General features: G+C 44.7%; 1 protein-coding gene across 1 annotated transcript in view; it reads left to right on the forward strand.

Moving 5' to 3' along the window:
* The first annotated feature begins 232 nt into the window (after window positions 1–232).
* NOS1 (nitric oxide synthase 1) overlaps window positions 233–14,338 on the forward strand; it is a 560,003-nt gene continuing 545,897 nt past the window's right edge. Inside the window, exon 1 of the mRNA XM_077292306.1 lies at window positions 233–416. The gene's annotated coding sequence lies outside the window, so the exon portion shown is untranslated. The remainder of the gene's footprint in view (window positions 417–14,338) is intronic.

The raw sequence follows: 14,338 nt of genomic DNA on the forward strand, positions 1-14,338 counted from the left end.
AATGTTGGAATTCTCCCCTTTCTACTCTGCATATAGAGTGATTATTCCTTGAAGCTTCATAGAGAGGGAAAAATCCCAGAGCAGTAGAAAGGATGAGAGGGCTCCAGGAAAGTAGTCTGTGCATCCTGAGAAGGATTTGCAAGTGTAGTGAGTGTAGCCGGTCCCCTTTATTTTGTGTGAAGGAGGAGATTGCTATGGGTGCTAGCTTTGCACAGAGAAGGAAGGTTAATCCTAGTACAGTCCCCGTTACACAAGCAGTAAAGCAGCCACAGGACTCCCACTGAGTAATTAGCACTTAGAAACTCCAGATGTAAAAAGGGCCCGATAGAGGAGGGGATTTTATGGAAAATGAAGGCTAAGAAGAAAGAATGTGAGCGATGGCTGGACAGAGTGAACGCATCGTAAGAATCATGAAAGTAAGACTTTTACCTATTTTTGTTTACCTAGGCAGCTTTATGAGAAGTGCGTTAACATCATTTCTGTGTATTATATAGCAATGTCACAAGTAACTTGCATGTATTAGGCACAAGTGCTCTTTGGATGCTGAAATTACAGCTGATAGTAAAATGTCTGCAATAGCGGGAACTTTACTGGAAATAAAACATTTGCATGAAGGGGAAAATGAGAACTATACATATGTCACATTAGACTTAGACCCCAAATAATTAGTCTTTCATCATGGCGGGGAGGGATGATAAGGAAAGTGTAGCTGCAGTGATCACTGATTACCTTGGATATATGAGCAGGTGCCATAAAGTAAACCTGGAATTAAATGCCGATACCTTGATGGATGGAAGGACGAGAGACACGAGGTCACAATGATTAATTTGTCCTTGTTTAAGCCCCACCCATCTTCTTCCTGCTCCCACGCAGATGTCACCCAGACATTTGGATTATGTGACGTCACAATGGATATTACTTTTTAGAAAGATTAACCTTTTTTCATGTGAATTTAGATTTCTCTCATGAAAAAATATAATGCATTTGTCCTGCAGTCTGACATCTACCTAGTCTACAGGTCCACACCACGGTGCAGTGTTCCTACTAAGAAAAGGGAAATGGGTTACTAAAAATATGATTTCTTCCATGTTTTTCTTCTGTCTGTAAAACTGACATGTTTCTTTTACCAGCAGAAACCTGTATGAGAGTCAATGAATAACTCACAATATTTTAATGGCTAAGCAGGGATATCTATGGTTATGATGCACTTCCTGGAACCAACTTAGAACTCTGCAAGATCCTGAATTTAGATTATCATTAATCATGTATTCGCGCAGCCATATCAATAGTCGATTTTATGAAACAACTAGGGAGATAAAAAAAATTAAGGGTATTAAAGTATATTGAGCTGATGGAGGATATAATATAGCCAATAATATAGCCAATGGTTAAAAATACATTTTGTTGGATTTTCTAATTTAATCTGAGTTCCTCTTCCAATTGTCACTGTTCCATTAATTCTGGGACAGTGTTTTCTGGGCCCATCTGTTGTAAATTTATGTGCCCGTTAATAAAGATGCAACCTTTTCCTTCAACCAACTGGGTGTATACCATTGAACTGTGGGTGTTAGGTTTTTCTCCACTGTGGCAGAAGTTATGCGGTATATGTCCATTTGGGAAAGGGAAAATTTGCATATTTATTACTGGGGACATAACTTTAGAAACGAAGGGCCCAGAGGAATAAGAAAATCGTTCAAGAATCAGTGGAACAGTGGCAATTGGATTTTGTACTAATTTTAAGCCCTTCTGCCATACATGAACTGTCCAAGTCAGAAGTCAGTGTATGGATCTGGCTCAGAGGCTGAGCCCCCCATATTCCCAGCAGATGATAGCTGCATTATCCAGCCATCATCTGTCTCTGCCTTCTGCTGAGTTCCACCTGCTACTGTTAACCAGTTAAATGTCAAGTTCTGCTGCAGTCCCATGTGCCTGCCTTTATGGTGATCCATTGAAACCCAACCTGCAGCTATGTTTCATAAGAGACTGTGATTTATAGTATATACTGGAATAAAATTGTGTTGGAGCATATAGTATAAGTCAGACCAAGGCAAACAACAGCATGAGGGCCACATCCAGTCCTTTAGCTGCTCCTGCCCAGCGTGCGAACCACGATAGCTAAAGGGCTAGAAACACATACTGTGTTGGAGACTGTTGGGGGATCTTACTGTGTGTGGAGCTGAGTGGACTTTAATATGTTTTGGGGAAACTGTTGATAATGGTTCAATGGCTGAATAACAGGTACAGAATGATTTACTGTTTTTATAAACTTTTGCAAAAGTAGTAAAATATGTGGTTTTGCTATGCTCAATAATAAATAAAAAAATTAATATTAATATGAAATAATCATATGTTAACAGCTTCATGACCATGCGATTTTTCCATTTTTGCGCTTTCGTTTTTTCTTTCCCGTTTTCCTAGAGCCATACCTTTTTTATTTTTCTATCAATATAGCCATATGAGGGCTTGGACGAGTTGTACTTTTGTATGATACCATTGATTTTACCATACAGTGTATTGGAAATATGGTGAAATTGCCAAAAAAGTGCAATTCCCCAGTAGTTTTTGTTTTTTTTATTTAGCATGTTCAATATATGTTAAAACTGACCTGCCAATATGATTCGCAGATATCTAACATGTATAGATGGCAAAAAAAAATCTCAAATTTGAGAAAAAAGTTTTTGGTCATGTCGCCATTTTTTGAGATCCGTAGCATTTTCGTGTTTTGGAATTTGGAGCTGGGTGAGGGCTTATTTTTTGTGCCCTGAGCTGACATTTTTATTGATACCTTTTGGGGTAGATATGATGTTTTGATCGCCTCTCATTGCATTTTATTGCAATGTTGTGGCCAGAAAAACTTAATTCTGTTTGGATTTTTTTTTCTCATTACGCCACTTATCGGATTAATTGTCTTATATTTTGATGGATCGGACATTTCTGAAAGCAGCAGTACCAAATATGTGTATTTTCTTATTTTTTTCAATTGTTTTATTTTCAATGGGGCAAAAGGGGGGTGATTTGAACTTTTGTGTTTTTTATTTTTTTCATATTTTTAAAACCCTTTTTTCACACTTTTCACTTTATTCAATAGATCCCTTAGGAGACTTGATCATCCTGTTGCCTGTGCTATACATAGCAGTGCTGTGTTTGGAGAAAATCATGATCTCCTATAAACGCCAGCCCCTGGCTGGCATTCACAGGAGATTCACTATGACAAGTACGAGGGACTTCTGCAGACTCCCAGCTGTCATGGCAACCCATCGGTGCCCAACGATCATGTGACTGGGGCACCAGTGAGTGGTATTTGTGAGCTGATTACAGCTGGCACAAGTTAAATCCCGCTGTCAGTGATTGACTCATCTGAGTTTCTCGCATGTGAGTATGAGCCCTTAAAGTCACTTGATGGCTGATTAAATCAGCCATCAAGTGCAGGGAAAGATGTGGGCTCAGTGCCAAAGACGTGCGTCTAAGGCAGGGACACGGCCTTTGACGTGAATATACGTCAAATGTCGTGAAAGAGTTAACATTAATATTGAACAGAATTTCAAAGCATTGGTTTGGCCCTCCGTAACAGAAGAACCCCTCAGAAAAATTAATTGCCCACCCCTGTGGTACCACTGGGTTTGTAAAATCTATCAAAATACAAAACTAAATATCCCCGATCGGTTAACACCGTAAGGGAAAACAAAATTAGAAACACCAAAATTGCAGATTTCTGGTGAAAAAATACAATAAAAAGCAATCACAGCATCATAGCTATCCAAAAATGGTATGAATAAAAATTTTGACTTGTGCCTCAAAAAACAAGCCTTCATACAGCTCTACTGATGCAAATACATTTTTTTTTACAAATTTCCACATTTATTTTATACATTAACATAATAATAAAAAAATAAACCATTTGCCCCGCCATAACTCTACTGAGCTGGAGAATTATTTTGCCAGGGAATTTCTACTATACAATGAACATCATAAAAATAAAATCCCAAAACAATGTCAGAATTGCATTTTTTTTTTGGCAATTTGCTATTTTTTTCTGCTTTCCAGTACATTGTACGATTGTATGGTAAAATGAATGAATGAAAAATGTCATATACAAGTACAAATTGTTCCATAAAATACAAGCCCTGATATTGACTGGAAAATAAAAAAAAGTTATGGTTTTTTGAAGAAGAATAGTAAAAAACAAAAACGCAAAAATGAAAATTGGATGTATCAAGTGGCGACATCCAAGTCATCAGAACTAGGTAGAAAACTTGCTGATCATGAGCAGTGTATGATCAGCAAGTTCCTCTGTAAGTGCAGAGCTGATAGTTAATACAGCATAGGGATGCTGCTGCACAATATGCAATATACAAGTGATCAGCCTGTAAAAAATGATAGCTCCATAGTGGGACAAAATAAATAGTAACAAAATCAAAAGATATTGTATCCATAAATAAATATTTGTATGAAAAAAAAAAAAAAATAACAGTACACATATTTAGTATTACCGTGTCTGCAACGACCTGACTTATAAAACTGACCCACTAGTTAACCCCTTTAGTGAACACCATAAAAAAAGGCAAAAAACAATGCTTTATCATCATACTGTCAAACAAAAGTAGAATAAAACGCAATCAAAATGACAAATATGAATAAACATGGCACCGCTGAAAATGTCTTCTTGCCCTACAAAAAGCAAGCAGCCATACAGCTCCATCAGCAAAAAAGTAAAAAAGTTATAGCTCTCAGAATAAAGCGATGCAAAAATAATTATTTTTCTATAGTTTTTATTGTGTAAAAGCGCCAAACGTAAAAAATTATATAAATGAGGTATTGCTGTAATCGTACTAACCCGAAAAATAAAACTGCCTTATAAATTTTACCACACACGGATTGAGGTAAACCACCCCCCAAAAAACATTTTCCTGAATTGCAGATTTTTGTTCATTCTGCCTCCCAAAAATCAGAATAGAACGCAATCAAAAAATGTCATGTGCCTGAAAATGGAACAAATAAAAATGTCAACTTGTCCAACAAAAAACAAGCCCTACTTGACTCTGTGGGCCAAAATATGGAAAAATTGTAGCTCTCAAAATATGGTGATGCAAAATCTAATTATAGCAATAAAAAGCATCTTTTAGTGTGTGATAGCTGTCAAAGATAAAAATCCGATATAAATCTGGTATCGCTGTTATCGCACCGACCAGAAGAATAAAGTCGCCTAATCACTTATACCGCAAGAGGAACGGCATAAAAAATAAATAAAACCAATTCTTCACATACTGTTCATTTTTTCATTCTGCCTCCCAAAGGTTGCAGTAAGGCTCGGTGCACATTTATCCTGCACTCTGCGTTGAGCGCTTACACCGAGGTTTCCATATAAATCTCTGAAATACGTGATTCAGACGGAACCTCTGGCGGAAGATTCCCTATAATGAGGCAGATGGAGGCACTGTGGATGCTGGCTGACCTGTGATTTTCAGGATTGCATAAAAGTACTGTCAGATACAGTTTTGTGCACTTCTGAAAAGAAGGACACCGCTGAGCAGAGGCCAGATGGAGTCCAGAGTAACTCTGCTGTCTCATTATAGTGAATGGATCCCACTGGGGTTTCATCTGAATCATGTCACTTAGAGATTTAGATGGAAACTCCAAAGTGCTCAGCGTAGAGCACCAGATAAATGTGATCCCTAATGTTATGACATGACGCCTGCCTTTTTAGAAAACACCAGTGATTGTCTTACCGCTGTCTCCAACATATTGTCCTCCCTCTATCTGAAACTGAACCTGTCAAAAACTGAACTGCTTGTGTTTCCTCCCTCTACTAACCTACCTATACCCGACATTGCCATTTCTGTGTGTGATTCTACCATTACACCCCAGCAACATGCCTGCTGTCTTGGGATCATACTTGATTCAGAGATTTCATACATCCCCCACATCCGATCATTAGCTTGCTCCTGTTATCTGCACCTCAAAAACATTTCTAGAATTTGACCCTTTCTTACTTTAGACCCTGCAAAAACTCTTAATGTTTCTTTTATTCATTCTCGTCTGGACTATTGTAACTCTCTGCTAATCGGCCTCCCTCTTACCAAACTCTCCCCTCTCCAATCTGTCTTGAATGCTGCAGCCAGGATCATATTCCTCACCAACTATTACACCGATGCCTCTACCTTGTGCCAGTCTTTACACTGGTTACCCATCCACTCCAGAATTCAGTATAAACTTATTACCCTCACCTGCAAAGCACTCCATGGCTCAGCACCACCTTGCATCTCCTCCCTCGTCTCAGTCTACCACCCTACCCATGCCATCTGTTCTGCTAATGACTTGAAGTTAACATTTTCAATAATCAGAACCTCCACTCCTGTCTCCAAGACTTTTCACGTGCTGCGACAATTTTTGGGAATGCACTACCCAGGTTAATTCGATTAATCCCCAATACCCACAGTCTTAAGCATGCCCTAAAAAATATTTCTTCAGACTGGCCTACCGCCTCCACACATTAACCTAACTTTCCCTGTGTTGCCCATTTAAAATTTTTACCATAATCAGGTTCCTCGTATCATGCTCTCACATGCTTTATGCATTTTATAGTCCTCTGTGTCTGTACTGTTACATACTGTATTTAGGCTGATAACTGTTTCATGCAGCATTACATGAACACCCGATTTCTTACACTATAGCTGGTCCGAACAATGAAAGCAATTCTTACCATCCACCTTTCATATCTCCCCTATTTCCTTATAGATTGTAAGCTTGCGAGCAGGGCCCTCATTCCTCTTGGTATCTTTTTTTGATCTATGTGTTTATTGCTATGCTGTAATGTAATGTACAAGTCCCTTCTAAAATGTAAAGTGCTGCGGAATATGTTGGCGCTATAGAAATTAAATTATTGTTATTATTATTATGTAAAATGTTCCCAATAAAAGTTTCATCTCTATCCACAAAAAAAGCACTCACTCAGGTCTGTCATCTGAACAGAAATATATATACGTTACTGGTAGTACAAAGGCTCTGGAAAAGTAAAATGGCTTCGTAAACCTTCAAAAGAAATTCAGCAAATTCTGTGCTCCAAAATCCAAGTGCTCACCTCCCTTATGAGCCCCACAGTGTACCTAAGGGCTCTTTCACACGTCCTGATATTTCCGGTACCGGAAAAACCGGTACCGGAGATATCCATGTCCGTATGTCCGTGTGCTCAAGTGGCACATCAGTGTGGCACACGTGCGGCATCCGTGTGCCGCCTGAGGACCACACGTACCGTGCAGGAGAGACAGCGCTACAGTATGCGCTGTCCCCCCCGCATGTGGTGCTGAAGGCAGAATTCATCTCTTCTCCCCCAGCTGATGAAAGATGAAAGATCTTTTTTTTTTGGGGGGGGGGTGAAAAATAAATTTTGCATGTGCCCCCCGCCTCCCCCCTCAGTGCGCCGCCTGGCCCCTTGCCGCAGAAATACTCACCTAGCTCCCGCGATGTCTCCTCTGTCCTCTCCGCGCTGGCAGCTTCTAATGTGTGAGCGGTCACGTGGTGCCGCTCATTACAGTCAGGGAATATTCCCTGACTGTAATGAGCTGTCCCACGTGACCGCTCACAAAGGAGAAGCTGCCAGCGCTGAGAGGACAGAGGAGACATCGCGGGAGCTAGGTGAGTATTTCTGCGGCAAGGGGCCAGGCGGCGCACTGAGGGGGGAGGCGGGGGGCACATGCAAAATTTATTTTAAAAAAAACAACTTGATCTTTCATCTCTTCTCTCCAGCGGGGGAGAAGAGATGAATTCCGCCTTCAGCACCACAGCGGGGGGGACAGCGCTTAGGGTAGCGCTGTCTCTCCTGCGGGCGGTACGTGCACACGGAGGAGAGTGCACACTGTTCTCCGTGTGCACGTGTGCTGACCGTATTGCGGTCCGTGCTGCCGGTAAAAAACGGACATGTCTACGTGTTTTCAGCACGGACATACGGTCCGTGTGAAAACACGCACATGTGCATAGACCCATTCATTTAAATGGGTCTACGTTTGTCAGTGTCTCCGGTACGTGAGAAAACTGTCACTACACGTACCGGAGACACTGACGTGTGAAAGAGGCCTAAAGCACATATAGCATCCAAATGTTTAAAATATCTGAAGTTATGAGAGACTGCCTATCTTACGGGTGCATGCCTCCAGATGCACGGGCTGGGCATACCTGGTCACTACAGCGTACTGGTCACTACAGCGTACTGGTCACTACAATGGCAGTTTGCAATTTTCACTTGGCAACATTCATTGCTGCATGTTTCTGGAAAATACCAATGGAGTCAAAATCAACACTACACCTGTAGATAAATTCCCCAAGGTGTATAATTTCCAAAATGGGATCACTTGAGGGAGGATTCTGCTCTTTTAGCAATTAGGGGCTCTGTATATGGATTCCGCAACTCTTTTAGGAAAATCTGCGCTCCATGAGGCAAATGTTGTTCCGTTCCTCCCGAGTCTCTCCGTATGGCTAAGTAGTACTGTACAGCCACATATGGGGTATTGCCACATTCAGTAGCAATTGTGCAACAAATTTTGGTGCCATTTTTACCCACTTCTTGAGTGAAAATGTAAAATCTAAAACTAAATTTGTATAGTAAAAGTATAGTTTTTTTCTTCACTACTCAATGGTATAACATTCTGTCACACACCTGTGGTGTCAATATGATCACTGCATGCCTAGATGAATTAATTGAGAGGTGTAGTTTGTAAAGTGGGGTAACTTTTTGGGTTTCTGCTGTTCTGGCACCTCATGGGCTCTTCCAGTGGGTCATGGCACCTGCAAACCCTAACCCAAAATTGGGCACTCCTTGCCTTCTGAGCTTTGCAGTGTGCCTGAACAGTATTTCCCAATTACATGTAGGGTATTGCGTACTCAAGAAAAAATGGACCTCAGTTTGTTGTAAAAAAAATTTCCTATTAGACCTTAGAAAAATGAAAAGCTTTTGGTTAAAACAACATTTTTGTGAGGAAAATGTGATTTTATTATTTTCACGGCTCAACGTTATAAACTTCTGTGAAGCACTTGGTTCAAGGTGCTTACCACTCATCTAAATACATTCCTAAAGGGGTGTAGTTTCAAAAATAGGGTCACCTGTGGGGGGTTTCCTCTGTTTAAGCACATCAGGGGCTCTCCATATGGGACATTAAGTTCGATAATGATTCCTGGAAATTTTACATTCAAAAAGTCAAATGACACTCCTTCCCTTCTGAGCCCTGCTGTGTGCCCAGCAACAGTAGTTTCCTCCCTCATATTGGGAATAAGCGTACTCAGGAGAAATTGCACAACAAATTGTATGGTGCAATTTCTCCTGTTATGGTTATGAAAATGCAATATTTGGGGCTAAAAACATATTTGTGTGGAAAATTAGATTTTTTTTATTTTTATGGCTCAACATTATAAACTTCTGTGAAACACCTGGGGGTTCAATGTGCTCACTACACTTTGAGATCAGTTCCAAGAGGGGTATGGTTTCCAAAATGGTGTCACTTGTGGGGGTGTTTCACTGTTTAGGCATATCAGAGGCTCTCCAAACGCGACATGGTGTCCCCCAATTGTTCCAGCAAATTTTGCATTTAAAAAGTCAAATAGCGCTCCTTCCCTTCCGAGCTCTCCTGTGTGCCAAAACAGTGTTTTTTCTCTCATATGGGGTATCGGCATGCTCAGGAGAAATTACACAACAAATTTTGGAGTCCATTTATTCCTGTTACCATTGTCAAGATAAAAAAAAATTGGATCTGAAGTCAATTTTTTGTGAAAAAAAGTTAAATGTTAATATTTTTTTCCCCAAAATTCCTGTGAAGCACTTGAAGGGTTAATAAACTTCTTGAATCTGGTTTTGAACACCTTGAGGGGTGCAGTATTTAGAGGTGTCACTTTTGGGTATCCTCTATCATATAGACCCCTCAAAGTGACTTCAAATGTGATGTGGTCCCTAATAAAAGTGGTTTTGTAAATTTTGCTGGAAAAATTAAAAATTGCTGGTCAACTTTTAACCCTTATAACTTCCTAATAAAAAAAATGTGGGTTCCAAAATTGTGCTGATGTAAAGTAGACATGTGGGAAATGTTATTTATTAACTATACTGTGTGACAAAACTCTGTGATTTCAGAGCATGAAAATTCAAAGTTGGAGAATTGTGACATTTTTCAAATTTCCGTTTCTTTTTTTTAACGAATAAACGCAAGTGATACCGAAGAAATTTTATGACTATCATGAAGTACGTTATGTCACGAAAAAATAATCTCAGAGTCACCGGAATCCGTTTAAGCATTCCAGAGTTATTACCTCATAAAGTGACAGTGGTCAGAATTTTAAAAATTGTCCCGGTAATTAACGTGCAAACCACCTTCGGGGGTAAAGGGGTTAAGGGCATGTTTTCAGCTTTATTTCTAAACTAGCTGTTTCCAGCCAGCTAACGCTCGGCATGCTCAGGAACCTCGTGTGGTAATGTGTGGGGACGGAGCTTCGTGTGGTAATGTGTGGGGACGGAGCATCGTGTGGTAATGTGGGGGGACGGAGCATCATGTGGTAATGTGGGGGAACAGTGCCTCATGTGGTAATGTGTGTGGACAGAGCCTCATGTGGTAATGTGTGTGGACGGAGCCTCGTGTGGTAATGTGGGGGACGGAGCCTCGTGTGGTAATGTGGGGGGACGGAGCCTCGTGTGGTAATGTGGAGGGACGGAACATCGTGTGGTAATGTGGGTAACCGGAGCCACGTGTGGTAATGTGTGTGGATGGAGCCTCATGTGGTAATGTGTGGGGACGGAGCCTCGTGTGGTAATGTGGGGGGACCGAGCCTCGTGTGATAATGTGTGGGGATGGAGCCTCGTGTGGTAATGTGTGGGGACGGAGCCTCATGTGGTAATGTGTGTGGACGGAGCCTCGTGTGGTAATGTGTGTGGATGGAGCCTCGTGTGGTAATGTGGGGGGATGGAGCCTCGTGTGGTAATGTGTGGGGACAGAGCCTCGTGTGGTAATGTGGGGGGATGGAGCTTCGTGTGGTAATGTGGGGGGACAGAGAATTGTGCGGTAATGTGGGGGAACGGAGCCTCGTGTGGTAATGTGTGTGGACAGAGCCTCGTGTGGTAATGTGGGGGGACGGAGCCTCGTGTGGTAATGTGTGTGGACGGAGCCTCGTGTGGTAATGTGTGGGGACGGAGCCTCGTGTGGTAATGTTGGGGGATGGAGCCTCGTGTGGTAATGTGTGGGGACGGAGCCTCGTGTGGTAATGTGTGGGGATGAAGCCTCGTGTGGTAATGTGTGGGGATGGAGCCTCGTGTGGTAATGTGGGGGGGCGGGATTATGCGTGGTATTGGGGTGGGGGGTGGGATTATGTGTGGTAATGTGTTAAGGGGGCGGGATTATTTGTGGTGATGTGTTGGGGGGCAGGATTATGTGTGGCAAAGTGGTGGGGGGTGGGATTATGTGTGGCAATGTGGGGGGTGGGATTATGTGTGGTAATGTGGTGGGGGGGCGGGATTATGTGTGGTAATGTGGTGGGGGGGTGGGATTATGTGTGGTAATGGGGTGAGGGGTGGGATTATGTGTGGTAATGGGGTGGGGGGCGGGATTATGTGTGGTGATGTGTTGGGGGGGCGGGATTATGTGTGGTAATGTGGTGGGGGGGCGGGATTATGTGTGGTAATGGGGTGGGGCGGCGGGATTATGTGTGGTAATGGGGTGGGGGGGCGGGATTATATGTGACAATGTGGTGGGGGGTGGAATTATGTGTGGTAATGTGGTGGGGGGCGGGATTATGTGTGGTAATGGGGTGGGGGTGGGATTATGTGTGGTAATGGGGTGGGGGGCTGGATTATGTGTGGTGATGGGGTGGGGGCAGGATTATGTGTAGTAATGGGGTGGGGGGTGGGATTATGTGTGGTAATGTGATGGGGAGGCGGGATTATGTGTGGTAATGGGGTGGGGGGCAGGATTATGTGTGGTAATGTGGTGGGGGGCGGGATAATGTGTGGCAATATGGTGGGGCGGGATTATGTGTGGTAATGTGGTGGGGGGCGGGATAATGTGTGGCAATGTGTTGGTGGGCGGGATTATGTGTGGTAATGTGGTGGGGGCGGGATTGTATGTGGTAATGGGGTGGGGGGGCGGGATTATGTGTGGTAATGGGGTGGGGGGCGGGATTATGTGTGGTAATGGGGTGAGGGGTGGGGTTATGTGTGGTAATGGGGTGGGGGGCGGGGTTATGTGTGGTAATGTGGTGGGGGGCGAGATTATGTGTGGTAATGGGGTGGGGGTGGGATTGTGTGTGGTAATGTGGTGGGGGCGGGATTGTGTGTGGTGATGTGGGGGGCGGTATTGTGTGTGGTAACGTGGTGGGGGGTGGGAATGTGTGTGGTAATGTGATGTGGTGCGGATTGTGTGTGGTAATGTGTTGGGGGGCGGGATTATGTGTGGTAATGTGGTGGGGGGCGAAATTGTGTGTGGTAATGGGGTGGGGGGGTGGGATTGTGTGTGGTAATGTGATGGGGGGCAGGATTGTGTGTGGTAATGTGGTGGGGGGCGGGATTGTGTGTGGTGATGTGGCGAGGGGCAGGATTATGTGTGGTAATGGGGTGGGGGGCGGGGTTGTGTGGTAATGGGGTGGGGGGCGGGATTATGTGTGGTAATGGGGTGGGGGGCGGGATTGTGTGTGGTGATGTGGTGGGGGTGGGATTATGTGTGGTAATGTGGTGGGGGGCGAAATTGTGTGTGGTAATGGGGTGGGGGGGTGGGATTGTGTGTGGTAATGTGATGGGGGGCAGGATTGTGTGTGGTAATGTGGTGGGGGGCGGGATTGTGTGTGGTAATGTGGTGGGGGGCGGGATTGTGTGTGGTGATGTGGCGGGGGTGGGATTGTGTGTGGTGATGTGGCGAGGGGCAGGATTATGTGTGGTAATGTGGTGGGGGGGCGGGTTTGTGTGTGGCGATGTGGTGGGGGCGGGATTGTGTGTGGTTATGGGGTGGGGGGGCGGGATTATGTGTGGTGATGTGGTGGGGGCGGGATTGTGTGTGGTAATGTGGTGGGGGGGCGGGATTGTGTGTGGTGATGTGGTGGGGGCGAAATTGTGTGTGGTAATGGGGTGGGGGGGTGGGATTGTGTGTGGTAATGTGATGGGGGGCAGGATTGTGTGTGGTAATGTGGTGGGGGGCGGGATTGTGTGTGGTAATGTGGTGGGGGGCGGGATTGTGTGTGGTGATGTGGCGGGGGTGGGATTGTGTGTGGTGATGTGGCGAGGGGCAGGATTATGTGTGGTAATGGGGTGGGGGGCGGGGTTATGTGTGGTAATGGGGTGGGGGGCGGGATTATGTGTGGTAATGGGGTGGGGGGCGGGATTGTGTGTGGTGATGTGGTGGGGGCGGGATTATGTGTGGTAATGTGGTGGGGGGCAGGATTGTGTGTGGTAATGTGGTGGGGGGCGGGATTGTGTGTGGTAATGTGGTGGGGGCAGGATTGTGTGTGGTGATGTGGCGAGGGGCAGGATTATGTGTGTTAATGTGGTGGGGGGGCGGGATTGTGTGTGGTGATGTGGTGGGGGTGGGATTGTGTGTGGTTATGGGGTGGGGGGGCGGGATTATGTGTGGTGATGTGGTGGGGGCGGGATTGTGTGTGGTAATGTGGTGGGGGGGCGGGATTGTGTGTGGTGATGTGGTGGGGGCGGGATTGTGTGTGGTAATGTGGTGGGGGGTGGGATTGTGTGTGGTAATGTGGTGGGGGGGCGGGATTTTGTGTGGTGATGTGGTGGGGGCGGGATTGTGTGTGGTTATGGGGTGGGGGGGCGGGATTATGTGTGGTGATGTGGTGGGGGCGGGATTGTGTGTGGTAATGTGGTGGGGGGGCGGGATTGTGTGTGGTGATGTGGTGGGGGCGGGATTGTGTGTGGTAATGTGGTGGGGGGTGGGATTGTGTGTGGTAATGTGGTGGGGGCGGGATTGTGTGTGGTGATGTGGTGGGGGCGGGATTGTGTGTGGTGATGTGGTGGGGGGCGGGATTATGTGTGGTGATGTGGTGGGGGGGCGGGATTATGTGTGGTGATGTGGTGGGGGGGCAGGATTGTGTGTGGTGATGTGGTGGGGGGCAGGATTGTGTGTGGTGATGCGGTGGGGGTGGGATTGTGTGTGGTAATGGGGTGGGGGGTGGGATTGTGTGTGGTGATGTGGTGCGGATTGTGTGTGATAATGTGGTGGAGGCGGGATTATGTGTGGTGATGTCTGGGGGATGGAGCTACTGTGCAGGGGGCAGGATTAGCGAATAATCACGATGCCTCTTATATATATAGATAAAGATGCTTATTACTAACATATATGACAGCTGTGTCATGTTGCGTCTAAGTAGA

This window comes from Ranitomeya variabilis, chromosome 1 (genome assembly GCF_051348905.1).
Source record: "Ranitomeya variabilis isolate aRanVar5 chromosome 1, aRanVar5.hap1, whole genome shotgun sequence".
NCBI classification, from domain to species: Eukaryota; Metazoa; Chordata; class Amphibia; order Anura; family Dendrobatidae; genus Ranitomeya; species Ranitomeya variabilis.